This window comes from Ambystoma mexicanum, chromosome 5p (assembly GCF_040938575.1).
Source record: "Ambystoma mexicanum isolate Mex_15411 chromosome 5p, UKY_AmexF1_1, whole genome shotgun sequence".
Taxonomy (NCBI): domain Eukaryota; kingdom Metazoa; phylum Chordata; class Amphibia; order Caudata; family Ambystomatidae; genus Ambystoma; species Ambystoma mexicanum.
Window position 1 is genome coordinate 191,371,353 of NC_090930.1, and position 13,640 is coordinate 191,384,992.

At 45.8% G+C, this 13,640-nt stretch overlaps 1 protein-coding gene across 4 annotated transcripts in view; it reads right to left on the reverse strand.

The window, feature by feature from the left end:
• The window catches only part of PAK3 (p21 (RAC1) activated kinase 3), a 460,078-nt gene that overhangs the window by 293,678 nt on the left and 152,760 nt on the right, over nt 1-13,640 (reverse strand). The gene's annotated exons all lie outside the window — the stretch shown is intronic.

Sequence of the window (13,640 nt, forward strand, 5' to 3'; positions counted from 1 at the left end):
GTGATGGTAAGGGTAAATCCATTTGGTGGCATCTGTGGATTTACTGCTGGGATACCACAAAACTTGTAATGAGGCGCACCGTTTTTTACCCTCAGCTGAAATCTTTGATGAACTCTATTTTGGTCACAGGGGCACAAAGGCACAACCAGCCGGATAACTTGGGTATTATTGATGGTCACAGTCTTCACATTCCATGGAGAAACAGTTAGACCTCCTAGAGCGGAGATGGTTGCTGAAGGGCTTCCATCCTCCAGCACAAATAACTACGGACCCACCGTCTTCAGGCGCAGCCACACAGACAAGCCCTTCACTTTCACATAGCTCTACCAACTGTGAATGTTAGGGTTTTCCCATACCTGCTTTCGAGTCATGCCAAACTTTAGCAGGTGTTTGTACAGGGACTCACATATGAATAGACCCACCCCAGCCTCCCCCACCCCATGGAAATTAGATATAAATTGTGCTTGTCCCATCACAACTGTGTTCTGTTGTCTAAAGCTACAGGATCTTTTGAACACCTCATCGTGAAAATGTCCCTGTGTAGGCAGTCTCCTGGCGGAGAGTCAATACTGGACGCTATTTCACCCCTCCATGCCCCAGACTTGCAGGACAGCCAGTTCACAGCACCTAGTGCCATAATGACAACCTGCAGACAATCTATCTGGAAAAGGTATTTTAGAGAAACACATATCAAATATGCTTTCTCAAATCTAGACTGATTTAGAGTGAACAGTGGATTCTTCTCAACAGACTGATGCCACTGAAGGCTTGTAGGGCTGGGGAAATATCAGTCACCTTCTAGGTTCCTAAAATGGTAAAGGCACAAGTCATTGTGAGAATCATTCAGGGGTACATCAATTTGTGGTAGGAAAATGTCATTAAATTAATGTCAATGTCGTAAAGATCAGTTTTCTGAACTTGGACTGGCTGCCACTTAACCGTCGTGTTGGACTTGTCAAGAGTAGATCGAGGCATTAACTGGTCCCCATGTTCATTAACTTGCCACCACCCATCATTATTAACTTTTTTGGTTCATTGCTCAACTTCGCATTCATAGCTCAGTGTGTGCCACTAAATGGCCATCTTACCCCATTCACTTCTCAAAGTGTACTTGCCAGTTTCTTATGTTTCTCATAACATCATCACTGGCAACAATGTTGCATACACTTCACACCCAGTCAGAGTCACTGATCACACCAGTGCACTTGATAGAGAATGGGCGAGCATTGGATGCTTCTTGTCAGGCTTGAAGCATGTTGGCTGCGGTTCCCCTTTTTTAAATAGTGGGCGGCACTTTATTGGCATCTGAAATTTTATTGGCGCAGCTGCGCATGGAGTTCTGCGCTTGAATATCAGGAGAGGCTGCCGGTCGGTATTAAATGACTTTACAGGTCATTTGCTTTGATCCAACACCTGGCCCAGTTTAGGTGCTGCTGGCCAGGATTGGGTGCATTGTCAGGGATACATGGCTCCATTATTGGAACATTAAGGAATCTGAAGGCACCGACTGAGGCCCTTAGGAAGAGACGCGCGCTATGGTGCAAGACTGAGGTGCATTGGCAGGGCGGTTTTCCATCCCAGAGTGGCAGGCACTGCAGCAAAGCAGCTTGTTGGTCACATCACAACTGCAGAGAGGTTGGGGTGTTCATTGGATTCTTGCATGTCTACTCCCTGCAGTTGAGTGGGAGATTCACAGTTTTCCCAAGCATTAATATGGCGTTATTCCGTGTGGAATGTCGGTGAGCAACTAAACATCCTAAATTCACAGATTCAATGTCCATTACTCCTGTTAGGAAACATGAAGTAGCTTTGCATCATATGGGGATGTTTTACTTGATTCGTATGTTGGGCCTTGTGGCGTTGCCCCGTGAGGGTGTGCGCACGCGGCGATGTGACGTTGCACGTCGCCGCGTGCGGCTTAAATAAACGGGGCGTTCCCGGCCGCCGCAGAGCGACCGGGGAGCCCGAAACACACAGACGTGTCCTGCGTGAGGTCTGTGGGTGGAGGGGCTCACGGGCACGCATGGGGGCGCTCAGAGACCCCCAACAGGCCTTTGCCAGAAGGCTTGGTGTACTGCACCGATTACGTTTAAATCAGCCATTTGTCGGATTGGCATAAGTGGAGGCGCCTTTATGCCAGAATAGTGTAGTCAGATCTATGTGATAAGGTCACCTGGAAAAAGCCACCAGATAGGCGACTTTTTCCTGGCCCCTTAAATACTTTCCCAAATATTTTAGGGCGGGTTTATTTTTAAATTATAAACTCCATTCATAGAATATTTGGAGAAAGTGAGTTTACTGCAGTGGAACTTACTGGGGAAATGTCGCCTCCTGGTGGCAATTTCACAGAAGACTTAATCTACGGACGACTGTCTTTGGAGGCCCACAACCTACAATGGAGCTCAGTTCAGCACAATATGCTGCACCAAGGCCTTCCGACCAACCTCCCAGCCCACCGCGATCATATCTGCGTAAAGGCCCAGAAATCCAGCAGAGCAAGTATAAAGGCACAGGCACATGAATTATGTAGGAAGCCTTTTCATTGGCCTCGCTCTCTACTTCTTTATTCTCCAGGAGAAAAATCGATACTTCACTATTTGCACTCCCTAGAATCTTCCCCATTCCTCCACCACCTCACCTGACCTTTACTCTCGACATGCCGGCTGGCTCTCCACATGAATCTCTTCCTCCTCCAAATGCCACCAAGCTTTGTGATGTAACCTCTCAACCATCAACCAGCTCTTCAATAATATATGATACCCATTGTAAGGCACGGGAATTTAGGACTAGCCCAATTTCTGATTGCAACCATTGCATGCTGTTTATTTTTATTTATTTTATTTATTTGACATTTATAAAGCGCACCAAAACCCTCAGGCATCTAGGCGCTGTGAATGTTTGGCTCATTTCTGTTCAAGGCACATTGTCCTAATACATAAAAGCGGATGCCAGAGGCAGCACTCTGCCATTAATTAATAAAATAACCAGAACTGACGTTCTGTTGCCTCCTGCTGGCTGCACACACTGTGGCCACTTAGTCCTGCCTTGCCCTTGCACCGACCACGTGTGAACAAGAGTCAGGAGGCCTTTTTTCAGTCATCTTTCTGACAGCCTTGTATGACCTATATAAACCATTATAAATACTCCTTCTGACAAGCGATCCTATAACATGAATAATTAAAGAATGCATTGTGCACCGCTAAAACTGCACCCTCCTACGGTTGACTGGCGAGGGCGAGGCCTATTTAAAGCGCCAGCTGACACCACCCCTGCAGGTTGTTTAGCCCACTGATGTATAGCAAATGAGTCTCCCAAGCTTTGAACTCTAAATCACAAAGGACCCTACACGACATGATGGCACAGACCCCCTCAAATGAGCTTTTCCCCGATTGGATGCCATCTGCCACTCATGCATGTATCAATGCCTACAGAGCAAGGCGACTCACCCGTTTTACTGTTGCCGCTGGTGTCGGTTTCTGTACGCATTTTTCGGAATTCCATTTATGGGTTTTATCACTTTACCGCCCAACGCACCAATGCCAGATTTTTTGGCTTCCAGAATCGGTTGGATTTGATGTCTGAAAAATCTGGAGTAACGAAAAGTCTAGTTTCCACCAAACTAAGACACAGTGTATATAATGTATATTAGGCAAGCAGGAAATCAAGAGGCAGAGGGTGGGAGGTGGGGGAGGGGGCGGCTTTGACCAGCATTTGTGTGGTGATTAAGCAGCAAATCATGTTCCACTTCCTTTACTGGGGCAAGGGTGGGGGCTGAAATATGTACCAAAGAGTTAAAGGGAGAAGGGTTGCATACAGTGCAGGTTATCAGTCTATCCAACGTGAAGATTCAAGGGATAAATCTCCATACACTGCAACTAAAAGCCAATAACGTAATCTGTGGCTATCTTGAAAGACAGAGTGGGCCTCATTACACGGTGTGCGGTAAGGGGTAAACCCTTACCGCCTTACTACGAGGTCCCTTTGCCGGACCCCCGACCTCAACGGCTGGTTTTACCAGCCGTTAAGGAACGGGCCCGCAAAGGGACCTTGGTGCTAATTACGGTACCGCAATTTGCGGTACCGTAATTACCTCCTTCCCCATTCCCATTGAGCCCTAGGGGGAAAAAATGGGAATGGGGAAGTGCCTTGGTGAATTATCGGCCCTGCTCACCTTGGAGTAGGCTGGTAATTCTGCCATCCACCAAGGTGGACACGGTAAAATACCGGCGGCAACCTTAGCGCCTTGTTTACCGCATACCGTGTGATGAGGCCCATTGTTTCCTGGGGAAATGTGCGGGTTAAACTATTTTCTCGCGTAGTGCTTTACAACGTGTGGAAGCCAGCATTCCTCAAGGCATTTTTAGACAGCAGCACATTAACTGTTGGCGAAAGTGCAGAAAAACGTGCATTGGTGGACAAGCCACGTTTAATATGTTGCAGAACTGGAGGGTGGTGGAGACACCCGGATCCTGCAGCGGGATAGAGTGCCAAAGTGGTGTGTTCGAAGTAGCACTGCTTGCAGGTCTTTGATGGATTCGCTACGGGTGGCCACGAGAGCCCCCAGAAGTGTTGAGCTCAGCCACCAGGTCTGTAGCTGTGCCAGTCAAGACTGTTTTGTAAATGACGCAGGCAGTTTTGAACAGGATCGTGGTGGGCAGGGAGAGCTAGTGACGGCCACACAGTGAGCTACAAACTACATGCAGCCGTCAAGGTCTATGTACACAACACAAAGGTCCGAAGCTTGTGCGGACCACATTTTCAGCACTCTACTTATTTCTGTTTCTCAATGGAAGACTTCTCAGAGATCAAGAATCATGAACAGAGGAATTGGGGGAGAAGAAAATAACGAGGTACAGCTTCAGAACTGATAGGTTAGGGATGCCGCTTCACACTGGGGGGGCGAGGGGGACTATCCTAACAGGGGTGTGTCCAGGGAGTGGCCTGGGATGGCGCGTGCTACCCCTGGAATCCAATTGGCCACCCCAGGTGCCACCCGATTATCCTAAACTGCGATCATTATGTGTGTGTGCGCTCGTACTTCATGCCAGCCCTGCATGAGTCCGTTCCCCACTTGGGCCACCCCCGGTCAAGGAGTCTGGACACGCCACTGTATCCTAAAGCTCTGCTGCTTACTGGCTTTCTAATGCCTTTTAAATCTTGGTTGCCGTTACCACCGAGCATGGCAGAAAAGCAAGGGCTACTTGAAACCGAGCATATCAGGAGAAGAGAATGCTAAACTGATTGGCCAACCATCTGGTGCCAGCTTATCAAAACTTCGCCCTTGTGCAAAACAAACAGAGATAATGAATTTAGCAACAATGTTGCAGCTTCGATAAAATGGAATGTGCCAAAATGGTTTAGCCCCAATCCAGACTGTCCAAATAGGGTTTCACTAGAACAAAAACAAAGTAGCCTGTTTTAGTCATTAGGTTTGCTGTGCAGTATGAAACGCAATACAATGAGCAGTTACAAAAACAGCCCGAATATTGTTTGCCCGATTGTAAACCTGTTTAGAGAGGGGGGGGGGGGGGAACCTGTTTAGCCTATTCCATAAAATCAAAGCATTTGCGAAATAATTAGCACTGGTGCAAAAGATGGAAAAACTGACCCCAGATTGCAGATTGGGACCACCGAGACTAGCCTCAAATTTAGGCTTTGGGTATTTTCACAAGTTTATGTTGTCCTTTATCAATTCCATGCACTTCAAATATGTGCAATGTTAAATTATATTCCCTTCCCCAAACCACTTAGGCCGACGTCTCCCATCCATAGTATTCACAGATCTTAGTTTATTTTTTTTATTGTATCTCACATTTAAATGTTAAATTTGATGCAACTATATCATTAGCATGTACTTTATTTTGTCTACAAATCCATAAAAGCAACACACAAACACAATAAAAAAAACACATGCTATATATGATGATAAACAAAAATCCAGACAATGAAAAGAGGTTTCTATGCAAATAGGAAGCATATATTAATTAGCTTTAGGCACTTGAAGGGCTAAACTGAATTAAAATCCGTTTCTAGATGTGAAATGAGTCTGCCCACCACACCCCCCAATCACTGCGGGGGTGGTGATTAGGTGGCGGGTCTTCCCCTTAGAACCTCTAGGTCAAACATCACTTGGCGGATGTCGGCATCTTAAACCCCTGGTCATGTCCTAAGCCAAGAGCCAGACATGGAGAGAGGTAGCACCCAAGAACCAGACACGGAGAGAGGTAGCACCCAAGAGCCAGACACGGAGAGAGGTAGCACCCAAGAGCCAGACACGGAGAGAGGTAGCACCCAAGAGCCAGACACGGAGAGAGGTAGCACCCAAGAGCCAGACACGGAGAGAGGTAGCACCCAAGAGCCAGACACGGCGAGAGGTAGCACCCAAGAGCCAGACACGGCGAGAGGTAGCAGCCTTGCAACTCCACTTACAACCTAAACCTTCAAAATGTAAACAAGGGGCCCTCAGCCAACCTGTCCATGCAGAATCTCCAGTGAGCATGGAGGCAAAATCCATTATATCTACTGTGAGGTCACTTTAATCATTCTTTTCACCTGGTGCCTACAACATGATGGACAGAGATGCAGCTTACTTTCGTCCGCTGGCAAGACTCCTTTAAAATACATGAGACGACACGGTCTACATCGTGCCTAGGAAATAAATACCTTCATTAAGACTGCGGTCTCAAGACGACCTTAAATCAGGACGACAGAAGCCCCCCGCTCTCCTCCCCGTGCAACGAAGAAGTGGTCAATGGGGGGCTGTGTCTGCCTGAGCAGGCAGAGGCCACAAAAGGCTGGCAGTAGCACAGTTGATTACAATTATTATTTAAAACAGAGTTCATTGGTAACAAATCAATAACTGCTAAGGGAGTGGGTAGCTGTAAATTACACAGTCCCCTTCTTGCAAACCTAGAAACCCCGAAAGGAAACACACCACAATGGCCACTTTAAAGAAGAAATACATAGACTTCATGGAAAACCTCCCTGCAGGTGACCGCTGGGAAGGATTTCTGAGGACCCACCATCCCCCCTTAACCATACTGGGAATCAGATCGAACCCAGAGTTAACCGCCAGTCATTCAAGAGCAAAACCTCAAGGGATAATAACAATCACAAAATAAATATTATTAGCGATAAGGAGAATTTTAAACGCCGAAATATAGCTTTTGCATGGGGAGCATTCTTTCACTACGCACCAGCAGATTGGTCCAGTCTGGGTGGAGCAGCATTAAATAGTATTTATTGTTGACGTTTGTAACATCTATCGGGGTCACAGATAAATGCTGCTGCTTCTAGGCACTTTGCTGAACACACCACAGAACATCAACCACAGGTTTACAGCGATTCGCACCACTATGCGTTGCAGGGTCATCAGCTTTCGTTTTAAAATGTCACATGTTCTTAATAGGGAAGTCCCATGTGGTTTTCCTGAGGCTTCGTGAATGGCTGACTTCTGGATTTGTGCTGAATGACACCTTTTTTTCTGAATTTGTTTTGAAATGACATTCATCCCTGGTGAAACTGAACAAAATATAAATTATGAAGAAACGCTTTTCTACATTAGACAATGCTACAGCTATTCCCTCATACGCAGGCATGCAAATTGCCCATGCTGAGAAATAACATATCTAACAATCTAGCTTGCACAGGTGGTCCCATGTGTTGCTTTTCTACTTGATGTATAGTTTTTCAGATGTTGTTAGCTTTTACTTTTCTGATGTCTGATATTTCCTATCTACAATGGCGATAGAAGTGTTCCATCCCCATATCCATTTGGGGCAGTGTGGAATTTGGGCAAATCGGCGTAGCTCAGAAAGCAGAAGCAAGATTTTTTTCTGCGACCCGCTCTGTTGCACAAACCATCCGTGTGTGTCCAACCGGTGCTTGGACGAGGCACACATTGCTCTGGTTTGGAGGAAACGTGGCCAAGGGTACCACCGTTGACCACTGTGCCCTCCTCTCCACGCTAAGTTCTTTGGATTTCTCTGGTACAAATACCATCTGTTCTCTGTGTCCTAGGGTGGCTCAATCTCCCCCTCTTTCCCTCTCACTCATGGGGGGCTTCTCAAGGCTCAGCCCTGGGTCTCCTCCTTTTTTCACAATACACCTCACACCTATCTTCTATACATTTCTTCATTTGGGATCTCGTTGCATTTCTACGCTGACAAATCCCAACTCTATATTTCTCTTTTTCCAATACGCTTCATACTACTATTTCTGACTGTCTTCTTTCTATTCAAACCTACAAGCATTCACACTTCTTTGCACGGGTAGTATAGCTCGGTGGCAACGTGCTCGTGTTGGAAGCAAAATGGTGCAGATCTACACAGGTTTGAATCCTTGGTCGCACTTAGAAACCTCTTCGGTGTTAAATACCAAATATATATATTTATTTATTACACCCAAATGACAGATATTCTATTCTTTCCTACCTCTACTATTCCTTCAAAAACAAAGATGATGGCTGGAAGGTTTGGAATGAATCTTAACCTCTGGCATTGCTGTGAGCTGCCCTCCAGACCATCGTTCTTCACCCATCAAGCCATTACAAAAAGGGAAACACCATTTGCAAATCAAGTTTGGTCCCACCACCAAAGGGGCAGTCCAGCCTGAACTGCTTGGTCCCATCCCTTCTGCATGAGACCACAAGCATCCCCAAACATGCTTCGGCCTTGTTGGGCCTCATCAGTGAGGAGTAGCTTGGCTCTTTAGACTGGACCCATGTCAGGCCATATCCGTCCCACTCGGGGTAACAATGGAAAAACAAAGAGGTGATGGCTGGAAGGTTATGGAATGAATCGGAACCTCTGGCATTGCTTTGGGCAACCCTCCAGACCATCGTTCTTCGCCTGCCAAGCCATTACAAAAAGGGAAAGACCAAATCTATTTCTTCTCCATTTCCCCCCTCAATTAACTTTCCTCCCACCTCCCTTTCTTTTACATCTTCTGTCCGTAATCTATGTGTCCTCTTTGATTCGTCACTTTCCCGTTCTTCACACCTTTCTAATATTGCCATTTTCAACTTCAACATTTGCAAAACTCAGGCTTTCCTTACATTGCATGCCTGGAAGCTTGTTAACACTTCACTAGTCTTTTCATGACTTTACTACAGTTCTGGTCTTGTTGGACTTCCCGCTTCCCAACTTGCTCCTTTGCTATTCCTACACTCAGTGGCCGAAGTGTACGAAAAGAAGTTGTGCAACTATGTTCCCTACTGGCCTACACCGCTCCCCAGAGACCCCGTCGCCGCGCCCCCTCCCATGCACAATAAAAACCCCAAAACACACGGGCCTGCTCTTTAAGAAAACGTCCTGTGCAGTGCACTGAAAGTGCAAGTTCCAACCTCTTCCTACACTTATTTTAAAACGAAACCGTTCCGGAACAGTTTCTTTGTAAAATAAAAGTATAGGAACGGTAAAACTTAATTAAAAGAAGTAGAGGAGCACCGCTACCCGACCGCTCCCGCCCACTTCGCAATATCGCTCCTCCTTCCTCCATTTCTCCCCTTCACACTCTACATCTTTTTAATTCCGTCTGCAGTTCCGTTTTCTTTGTATCACCTTGAAATGCCTTGATCTGGCCCCTCTCTATATTTGTGGTCCAGTTTTTACTTGTATGCCCCTGGTCAGTCCCTTTGTTCCTATTCTAAACGCCCCCCCATGACTTATTCTAAACCTCCCCCCCATGCCCAATCCCATTTTCGGTCTGTCTTCTTGCCCCCAAACTTTGGAACACTTTGCCTCTACACAACAGATCCATCTCCTCTTATGCCACTGCTCACTCATCTTGAAAACTTTTTACTTTCCAATAGGCCGGATGTGCGCTTCGTTTGGTTGATTCATTTTGTACCGCTTGTTTTCTCACTGTTTCATAAACATTTCTTGAAGAGTGAATAAATCCCACAATGCATCGTTTTGCGATATAAAACCTATTCTAGCAACAAATTAAGCACAAATAATATGAGAGCTTTCTTTTGAACACCCTGAATGAAACCTATGATCACAAGCATTCAAAGTCATTTTAGCCTAAAAACAATCAAATCGAACCTGGTTCTAAGTTTATCATCAAGTGTACAATAAAAAGCAGTGGGATCACCCGAACGAAGTAATTATTTTCACACAATGTTATGCACCCTCTACAATTTCTGATCATCCGCCATCCCCTCCACTGAAGGCCAATGATCACACACATACCGCTGCATCTGCAGACAGCACATGTTAATTTCACAACGATAGTGGTATTTTGTTTACATTTAACCTGAATAAAGCAAAGATTGTCGGAGGGCGGGTTTCTCATCTCCAAGAACTGTGCACAGCTGACTACTATGGATGCAGCGTGTGGTGGCGCGGGCAAGGGCTTTTCGTTTCCGCAAACTCCATTTGGGGAGACCATTTTTGTCGGTTTCTGAATATGGAAGTAAACCGGCCAAATTCCAGCTTCGAACCTAGGGGATGGTACCCACTCTAGAGTCCGCAGCCACATTTAAGCTCACTGTCCAAAGAAGGACTGTATTGGAGGTTCAAATCATTCTCTTTTCCAATTCCCAGAGACAGTTTAGAGGAGTGGGAGATTCTGCCATCACTTAAGCCAACTCCCGAGAGGTCAGGGGAACAACCACTGTTTAAATGTCGGGGCAGATCAGTATTGCCAGATGTACATTTGCGATTGCGGTGTTGGAATAGTTCAGCAGGTTTACTTTTGTACAGGGGCAACATGTGAATTTTGGGCATCGTCATGGGGACAAAACACTATACATTTATTTACTTAATTTTTTGTAATGCACCACATGCCCGCAGGCCTCGGGGCACACCACTAAAAAGTACAGCTTCCGTCCACTGACCCAGGGACAAAACACCTAATTTCACCTGTTAAATTCTGGACATTGGGCCTCATTACGAATCTGGTGGTAGCCGTGCCGGAAAAAAAAAACGTCAGGCTGCTGCCGGACCCGTAATACCATTCCGCCTACAAGTGTTTGATTTGGTCCCAATGGTTATTACATTTCTAAAACTAGATGCCACATTGGGTTCTATGGTAAATTAAGGACAATATGCAGTCATTTGAGCCTCAGTACAAATAATGTAGACTGTGGTCCCTTAACTGCCATCCAAGATTAGTGTGCCGCCAACAGTCTTTGTCTTAATGCCAGCAAGACAGAGATCCTCCTCATTGGCACACCATCACCTTCCTTTACCCTCACTCTCTGGCCGGCCTCCCTTGGCCCTCCTCCTATCCCCACCTGCGAGGCCAAGAACCTTGGGGTCACCTTTGATTCCACACTCTCCTTCTCTGCCCACATTGCTGATGTATCAAAAAAGTCAAACCTCCTACTGCACCTCCTCAGAGGCATTCTTCCTTTCCTCTCATTCCCCCAGAAGCTCACTGTCTCCCAAGCTCTGGTTCTCTCTAATTTGGACTATTGCAACAGCCTCTTTCTTAATCTACCTGCCTCTACTCTCCGCCCTTTACAACTTATCCAGAACAGGACTGCAAGACTTGTCCTTGGCCTCAAGCCCTGGGATCATATCTCTCCAGCTCTGAAATCTCTCCATTGGTTCCCTGTGGATGCAAGGATTAAATTCAAAACCCTCTGCATTGTCCACAAGGCTTTCTGGGGCCTGGGTCCAACATACCTTCAGCTATCCCTCCGCAAATACCTCCCATCTCGAGCACTCTGCTCCTCTACCTCTAACTCCCTCAGGGTCAGTCGTTTCTCAAAGAAACGAGCTGGGAGGTCGATCTCTGCCTTCGGCTGGGACCTCCCTCTGGAACAGCCTCCCTGCCACTCTAAAACTTGAGGAGAACCATTTCCGGTTCCGGAAGCACCTCAAAACCTTCCTCTTTGCTTCTGCCTTCTCCTCCCCTCTCCCCTGTTGATTCTGCTCTCCCTCTGCACCATGCACCTGGCCACCCTCTGTCCTCTGGGCCCAGGTACCTGCTCATCTTGCCACCCTCACGCACTGCCTCCGGGCCACCCCCTGCACTGGGGGTCTGTATCTGTACCCATACAGCACTCCCCTTTTCTTCCTGCACTTTCAGACCTACACGGCCTGCTGCCATAAAGTTTTTTTTCCTTCTCGCTCCGCACTCTCCTTTTGTTCCCTCTTCAATGCATTTCTCCCCCCCTTCTCCCTCTACCCTGCACTTGCACGTTCTCAATGTCACTGGGCGTAGTAAGATTGTTTTTGTTCTCCCCTGGTCCCTTTCCCTGCCTGGTCGCGCTCTGAAACACTTGTGTATGAGCGCGATAGAAATAAAATATCAATCAATCAACACCAAATTTAATAACCATTGGGACCAAATCAAACCCTTGCACACTGATCACGCAGGCCTTTAAGAATATAATTCTATATTTCTCTAGGTTCTGGCATTTGGAAGCTGATCCTTGGACTTTTGCTATAATTCATTCATGACTTGTATGGTTAATGGAACTTTAATTCCGGAACTACACGTTCTAAGGTGAGATATGGATTTATATGAAATCTTGATGCTAGGCACATGAGGTAGAAATCATTATCAGCGGGAAGGGGTTTATTGAGGACTCTGTTTTCCTATCATATATTAGGAACTGCAAACCCGGAATTTGGGAAACTTTTCTTATTTGAGACTTTATGGTACTTCGACACTAGGAGAAGCCAATACTAAATACAAGAGACAAGAACTGTTGATATTCTTTGTTGGGTAATCTTGATCTGATACCCGTTTTATTGACTTAGTTCAAACTTTCAGCCTATCTAAAGTGACCATCTCTGGCACTTGTGTTGAGAACGTACTAATACTTATACTATCTTCAATGAGAATGTCGAACCGGAGTATCTAACATTTCTACACTTAAAATACCATGATAAGATCTTTTGAGGTATCCATTTGGTTTCTAATGGGCCAGGCAGAATGGTTTCACTAGTTTTCTAACATTAAAATGATGCATGGTTTGGCATGGGCCAGGCAGAATGGTTTCACTAGTTTTCTAACATTAAAATGATGCATGGTTTGGCATGCACTAGAATTGGACACTTACAAGGAACAGGATCACCATGTTGCATATCAACAGCTAACAGATAATGGTCAATTTAAGTAATCTATGGATTTTCCACTTTCTCATTCCTGCTCATTTGCTATCCAATCAACCTGCCTCCATCTGAATCCACACCTCCGTCTATGACCTGACCTATGACGGTACATGGTATGGTTTCAAATTTATTTTCTAAACTGGCATGTTCTTGCTTTCACAATACATACTATAATGACATGTTATTTTATGTGATGATTCTATAATTGTTTTTTTTCGGATGAAAACTTAGTATTAACTCACAATGCATGATGTGTTAAATGTTCCTAATACGATTGAGGATTACTCGTTAATTGCGTATGAATAACAGCCTTGAGAATGACCAGGGGTCAAAAGACATGTCGGCTGTCTACAATTTGAAGAATAAATACTCACCTCTTGAAACAACTGTTTGACTGCAGTGATGTGTTAGTGAACTCTGCTAATTCTAGGGGCGTTGAGCGCAAGCATCCTTCCCATACTCAATCCATAGTGACCGACTGACACTGGCTCTTTCTCTGGCTTCCGAGCCTGGTACCGTGGTAAACCTGCATCAAATGCTGGTTGAGCCCTCCCAGGTCACAAACCTTTG